Source organism: Pinus tabuliformis, chromosome X (assembly GCF_031772625.1).
Source record: "Pinus tabuliformis cultivar Carrire ecotype Pingquan chromosome X, CPIR1, whole genome shotgun sequence".
Taxonomy (NCBI): domain Eukaryota; kingdom Viridiplantae; phylum Streptophyta; class Pinopsida; order Pinales; family Pinaceae; genus Pinus; species Pinus tabuliformis.
Genome location: NC_142308.1, coordinates 292,919,491 through 292,927,986, shown reverse-complemented (window position 1 = coordinate 292,927,986; position 8,496 = coordinate 292,919,491). Strand labels below are relative to the sequence as shown.

General features: G+C 35.2%; 1 pseudogene; it reads right to left on the bottom strand.

Moving 5' to 3' along the window:
* Window positions 1–6,832: 6,832 nt before the first annotated feature.
* On the bottom strand, window positions 6,833–8,125 carry LOC149139547 (nematode resistance protein-like HSPRO2 pseudogene; annotated as a pseudogene).
* Between the last annotated feature and the right edge of the window lie 371 nt (window positions 8,126–8,496).

The following is an 8,496-nucleotide window of genomic DNA, read 5'->3' as shown; positions in this document are numbered from 1 at the left end:
TGTGCGCATATACGAAACTGGGCATATACGGAAGATGTGCGCATATACGAAACCTGGGCATATACAGAAGATGTGCGCAATTATGGAAACTGGGCATATACGGAAGATGTGCGCATATACGGAACCTGGGCATATACGGAAGATGTGCGCATATACGGAAACTGGGCATATACGGAAGATGTGGGAATATACGGAAGATGTGCGCATATACGGAAACTGGGCATATACGGAAGATGTGGGCATATACGGAAACTGGGCATATACGGAAGATGTGCGCATATATGGAAGATGTGGGCATATACGGAAACTGCGCATATACAGAAGATGGACGCATATACCATAGATGTGGGCATATACGAAAGATGTGCGCATATACGGAAACTGGGCATATACGGAAGATGTGCGCATATACGGAAGATGTGGGCATATACGGAAACTGGGCATATACGGAAGATGTGCGCATATACGAAACTGGGCATATACGGAAGATGTGCGCATATACGAAACCCGGGCATATACAGAAGATGTGCGCATATACGGAAGATGTGGGCATATACGGAAGATGTGCGCATATACGGAAACTGGGCATATACGGAAGATGTGCGCATATACGGAAGATGTGGGCATATACAGAAACTGGGCATATACGGAAGATGTGCGCATATACGGAAACTGGGCATATACGGAAGATGTGCGCATATACGGAAGATGTGGGCATATACGGAAACTGGGCATATACGGAAGATGTGCGCATATACGGAAGATGTGCGCATATACGAAACTGGGCATATACGGAAGATGTGGGCATATACGGAAACTGGGCATATACGGAAGATGTGCGCATATACGGAAGATGTGCGCATATACGAAACTGGGCATATACGGAAGATGTGCGCATATACGAAACCCGGGCATATACAGAAGATGTGCGCATATACGGAAGATGTGGGCATATACGGAAGATGTGCGCATATACGGAACCTGGGCATATACGGAAGATGTGCGCATATACAGAAACTGGGCATATACGGAAGATGTGCGCATATACGGAAACTGGGCATATACGGAAGATGTGGGCATATACGGAAGATGTGCGCATATATGGAAACTGGGCATATACGGAAGATGTAGGCATATACGGAAACTGGGCATATACGGAAGATGTGGGCATATACGGAAACTGGGCATATACGGAAGATGTGGGCATATACGGAAGATGTGCGCATATATGGAAACTGGGCATATACGGAAGATGTAGGCATATACGGAAACTGGGCATATACGGAAGATGTGGGCATATACGGAAGATGTGCGCATATATGGAAACTGGGCATATACGGAAGATGTAGGCATATACGGAAACTGGGCATATACGGAAGATGTGCGCATATACGGAAGATGTGGGCATATACGGAAACTGGGCATATACGGAAGATGTGCGCATATACGAAACTGGGCATATACGGAAGATGTGCGCATATACGAAACCTGGGCATATACGGAAGATGTGCGCAATTATGGAAACTGGGCATATACGGAAGATGTGCGCATATACGGAACCTGGGCATATACGGAAGATGTGCGCATATACGGAAACTGGGCATATACGGAAGATGTGGGCATATACGGAAGATGTGCGCATATACGGACACTGGGCATATACGGAAGATGTAGGCATATACGGAAACCGGGCATATACGGAAGATGTACGCATATACGGAAGATGTGGGCATATACGGAAGATGTGCGCATATACGGAAACTGGGCATATACGGAAGATGTGCGCATATACGGAAGATGTGGGCATATACAGAAACTGGGCATATACGGAAGATGTGCGCATATACGGAAACTGGGCATATACGGAAGATGTGGGCATATACGGAAGATGTGCGCATATATGGAAACTGGGCATATACGGAAGATGTAGGCATATACGGAAACTGGGCATATACGGAAGATGTGCGCATATACAGAAGATGTGGGCATATACGAAAACTGGGCATATACGGAAGATGTGCGCATATACGAAACTGGGCATATACGGAAGATGTGCGCATATACGGAAGATGTAGGCATATACGGAAACCGGGGATATACGGAAGATGTAGGCATATACGGAAACCAGGGATATACGGAAGATGTACGCATATACGGAAGATGTGCGCATATACGGAACCTGGGCATATACGGAAGATGTGGGCATATACGGAAGATGTGCGTATATATGGACACTGGGCATATATGGAAGATGTAGGCATATACGGAAACCGGGCATATACGGAAGATGTACGCATATACGGAAGATGTGGGCATATACGGAAGATGTGCGCATATACGGAAAATGGGCATATACGGAAGATGTGCGCATATACGGACACTGGGCATATACGGAAGATGTAGGCATATACGGAAACCGGACATATACGGAAGATGTGCGCATATACGGAAAATGGGCATATACGGAAGATGTGCGCATATACGGAAGATGTGCGCATATACGGAACCTGGGCATATACGGAAGATGTGCGCATATACAAAAGATGTGCGCATATACGGAAACCGGGCATATACGGAAGATGTACGCATATACGGAAGATGTGCGCATATACGGAAAATGGGCATATATGGAAGATGTGCGCATATACGGAACCTGGGCATATATGGAAGATGTGCGCATATACGGAAACTGGGCATATACGGAAGATGTGCGCATATACAGAACCTGGCATATACGGAAGATGTGCGCATATACAGACACTGGGCATATACGGAAGATGTAGGCATATACGGAAACCGGGCATATACGGAAGATGTGGGCATATACGGAAGATGTGCGCATATACGGAACCTGGGCATATACGGAAGATGTGCGCATATACGGAAACCAGCACTGAAACCTTATTGTAAACCCTAGTTCAGCGTGCTTGATGCGGAGCTCCTTTGGAAATGACTCCTTTCTACTTATATATATTACACAACCTATTACTAACTTACATTTAATATATCACTTTGTAATATTTTGTGTGTATGTGTGTAATTTATATATTTCTCTCTCACACACACATAGTTTTTTAAGATAACTATACTATAGATTACATTCTAGGCACAATCCTTTAATGTCTCTTATCAAATGTTGTCGTTATAAGGATGAGCCAGGTATTGACGACATATAACATCAATTTGGCAATATTCGTGAATTATAAGATATCGCAGGTGATATGAAATCGATTAAAAATGAATTATTGTACAACATATTCAACCACCTAATCCAATTATATTAAGTGACAATATTCAAATTTGGATTGAAATTAATGTAGTTGACATTAAGCTAGCTAGAAAGATGTGGGTTAGGATTGAGTTTCAATTCATGATGTAAATAATTATATTGTACATATTATTGGGTATAGTTTCATGGCCCATATTCAACATATCCATGGATACTACAAAAATGAATTCAACATTAAAAATCCTAATCATGAACATGATAAAAAGAACTCTAAAATTACTACATTATTAAACTCAATTATGTATAAGTAAGCAATACTACTAATTTATATTTATGAAGTCAGTATCTAGTTGTGTGCTCATCTTGATCTATATTAATAGTTTAAGTTAGTCACTTATAGCGTGCTACTTTAAATTGCTCAAATTTGGTAGTAAATATCTTATAAAAATAATTGTAACTAAATGCTTACAAAATGTGCTAAATGCTTACAAAAGACAATATTCATTAATCACATAAAAATAATTGGTGGTTCAATCACCACATTGGCATAAATTCATGTTGATTGTAATATGTTTTAAAAATCTTAATATATATCCTCATCCTTGATCCACGTTTCTAAATATTGTGACTTTACTCAATCTTGCAAAAGACTTTTCCTTCTATCATGCCATGAAACAAATCCTTAATCCTTAAAAAGATATTTATTTTTAATAGATTCTTTATTCAATTATCTATAATCAATATATAATTTGAATATTTATTTTTTTACATAAACATAAATTCTCCCATTATCTTTTTTAATAGATTCTATATTTAATTATCTATAATCAATATATAATTTAAATATATATATATGTTTTTTACATAAACATAAATGCTCGCCATGGTGAAACTCTAGTGTGAATGTATCCTTTATATAACGATTCCTACCATTATATTTTAAACTTTATATGATTTTAGAGTACTCATATGGTATAGAGCTTCATATATAATAGGCTCAACTTTAAGAACGAGGCCTAACGTAATATCTACTTTTAGGTTTGGAAAATTATAAATATATCATTTCAAAACACATAATCAAATTTTGTAAAACTAAATAATATTCAAGTTTTGTTCTTAATAGATCTACCACTGCCATAAATAACTTAATAATTGTGACTAACAATTATGTTTGATAATTTATTATCTTGTAAAGTTGATCTCTTATTTATAGATACATACTTTTGAATGGCATGAACTATTTTCTTGTTCCCTCTATAGTTAATAAAATAAAAAGGCCACAAATAATTAATAGTTGTGACTCACATTATGTAACATAATTTATTATTATGTAAAGTTAATATCTTACTTATAAACATATATTTTTGAATAGCATAAATTATTTACATATTTTTTTTTATCTTTAATATAATAAAAATATTCATTACAACAATAAGCTCAAGCATGGTGTGGCCCAAACCAATTCCTCTTCGAATGCATCCCAAAAAGATTTATAATAGATAAAATATTTAATATTCAACACAAATTAAAAGTTATTTCATCTCATCTCATTACAATTTCATTCACTTTCCTCTTAATTTTAGTGACTCTTAATTTTTAGTGGCTATTTGAAGTAATCTTAACTTGTTATTCCTAACAAACTTGGTGATTACAACCTAAATTTTGAAATTAATTAAAACTTAAATAAATGAGGTTTGAATTTTAACTTAAACTTTGACATAGAAAATTAACAATCGACTTGATTATCTTTCAACACCCTGATATTAGAAACATTTAACACACTATTCACCATTAAACAATTATTTTTCAATTACATACCAGAAAGTTTTATAATAGATTAAATATTCAATATTCAATCCAAATTAAAAATTATTTCATCTCATCTCATTACAGTTTCAATCACTTTCCCCTTAATTTTAGTGGCTCTTTATTTTTTAGTGGATAAATGAAATAATCCTAGCTTGTTATTACAACCTAATATAACTATTACCAACTTTAAAATTAAAGCTAATATTTACCAACTTTGAAATTAATTAAAACTTAATTACAACCCAATATAATTATTACCAACTTTGAAATTAATTAAAACTTAAATAAATAAGGTTTGAATTTTAACTTAAACCTTGGCATGGAAGATTAACCTTGGCTTTGATCACAAAGAATTTTGGTAAACCTTAAAGAATTGGATAATTTGTAACTTAACTTATAAACTTGATAATTTGTAACTAATAAAAACAAAATCCGTTACAACTATTCATCAAAAAGTAATGTAACATTGATAGAATATAACATCGGATCCACATAAGGATTTAAAATTCAATGGAGATGTTGTCATAAACACAAATATAAATTTATGTATTTTTTATTCAAAATAGGTCCAACTATACATGTTTCTTTTTTTACAAAATAGAACTTCATTTCCAACATAAATAATGGAATCTCATGCCCATCAATGACATAATAGAAAAACAACATCATGATCGATCTACCATATGGGTCTCTAAGTGTGTCAATCTGCAAGAAAATGATAAGTGTTAAGCCAAATTATAGATATTAAGAGTGACAATGATTATAAGCAATATGCATTATCAATGTTCTAAATTTAAACTTATATGATTAAAGAACAACGTATTTTATAAATGATACTATACTAGAAATAATTTGACTAAAATTTACAATCTCATTAAAACAAATTTGTATTGAAGAACTAAAGGCAAAATTTATACCTTTACCATAAATTCAGTTAAATTAAATGACATCTTAAGCAATAACACAAGGCCATGTGCAAGAAAATTAAAGTAGAGTATGAAGAAGTATCAGAGTACTTTGTAAAATAAATGTAGAGATAAAAAACTATACTAATTATATGTTATTAGTCAATCTGAACTGCATTATCTAATATTTTTTCTCAAAACTTTGGAAATGAGTGGATATTTATGGTAGGAATGTAGCTTGAATATGATATAGATTTAATACATTAAATTTTTTATGATACATTCCATTAAATAAATTCAATAATCTAAAAAAATTATGATGCATTCCATTAAATAAACTTAACAAATTAAAATTAAAATTATCTCAGTTTCACACACTGAATAAAAAAATCTTAAAAAAACATATAAAAATAACAGCATTAAACTACATTTCATGTTAAAATTTATAATGAATTATATAAATATCATTAAATCCATCATAAAATTTAGGTAAAGAATTAAAAAATTAAAAAAAGAAACAACTCGTAAAATTTAATAATTTTAATAATTACCTTTTTAATTTTGGACAATCTCTTACACTATTTAACGAAGGAGGAATTGCACACTATGAATCCTTAGTATCCTATCCATGTTGGAGAGGGAAAAAAAAAATCCCAAATTTCTACCACTGTTCTATTGATTGGTCCTACTGATGGGGATGAACAAAAATGAGTCTAATCCTATATCCAATATAATTCTATGTATAGTACTCAAAACTGTCAATGTAAAAAGTGTATGTATGAATTTGGGGTAATACATTGAAAAACTCAAGGCACTATTCTTTCTCTTGTACACTTCACTTGATTTGTCTGTAGATCTTCCAGTGTACCATCCACCATAGTTGTAACTTTTAGTGCCAATAGTAACCCAAAAATGTCTTTGCACCATCCACACTAGGGAAATAAGGTGGTTCAAAATATATATGACGTAGGGCATCACAAGCACCTAGATATGATGGACCCTTCATTTCAGTGCTACCCATGGTTGTTACTACCAGCTGCTGATATGAGAAGAAAAACCTTTTCACCGCTGCTTCTATTGCCTGGAAGGCCAACAGAACATGTATTGTTGCAACATGGTAAGCACCTGAAGTGTTATGTGAGCGCAGTCCATGTGAATGAAACAAATGCATAAGTGCCTCCTGGACCCTTGGTCCACCCTTTGGATCAGCCTCAACACCGATGACTTTGGGCACCAGATGCCTTAGTTCCTTGCATGCATTTGTAAGGTCTCTAAGGGGGGCAGACCGAAGGCAATATGCGCCTGCAAGTGTACTAGTGCTGCTAATTGCCAACTGGTGTTTAAGGCAAAGGAAATCATCTGGGTCCATCACTAGAAGCAAATTCACAATTTCTGTGAGCATGTTCCACATCCTTTCAACCATCCAACAGTCTGTGGATGCTCCTACGAAATCCCCAGAGTCTATTCTTTCATATACTCTCTGCAACAATTCTTGGCCTACAAATACCCACGCCTCAAAGATCTGGAGGACATTGCAAAGTTTGGCATCTTCTAGATTATGGAACTGTTTATGTTGTTTTAAAGAGTGCAAATATCTTGGCTTGCAGATTCTATCATATTCAAGAAGAGGCTTACCTGACATATTTGGTTCCCCCAGACCTAAAGTGAAGGGAGTCCTCTGCATATGGCCTTCAATGGCAAGCCATATTCTAGAAACCATAGCTTCAGCGCTTTTCCATGTACCCAAACGAGGAAGTAAGCTCTCTTCACTTGTTCTGCTAACCACAGGTAAAGCACCAGGTCTCTGCCATACCTCATGGAAAACTTTCCATGAGAGAACACCACTACTTACTGACAACTGAAGAGTGGGAACGTGCTTGTCATTTTCACAAATCATTGAAATCAACTCAATCTGGGAACTAATTAAGGATTCAAGCCTTCTCTTCCATTCCTCTTTGTCAATGTAAGTCCTTGTGTCACAGAGCACAGACGAAACAAACTGAAAAGTAATCTCCAATGACTGTAAGGCAGCCTTTACCAACCCCTCTCTAGACCAACCAGGCCATTCCTTGAATTTCCACATGGCACTGAGCTCGGGGAGATGCACATACTGCTCGTAACCCGCACACTCCATGGGGGAGGGCTCTATGGATTCTCCAACAAAGGCAAAATAGGATGCCATTTTTTTATAGGACATATTTTTTTCCTGCAAACATAACGAGGAGAGTAAAGACACTAATGCTCTCCATATACCATAATCTAAAAAGAACAACATAATAATAGAATAAACACTAAAATACATTTTAAACACTATATATAATACGTTACTGGACAAAAAACATATCTATTTGTTGCAACTAAACTTTTTATGTAGATGATAAAAACTCAACACATAAATAATGAAAAGAGTTAAATAATGTCAACACATAAATATAAATTTTTCCAGTTAACAAAGTGAATAGATATAAGCTAAATATACGGTGGTTGGTCAGTGTCACTTTGGGATTTTTTTATTATGAAACGAAAAAGTAAATTTACTTCAAACTCGTACAT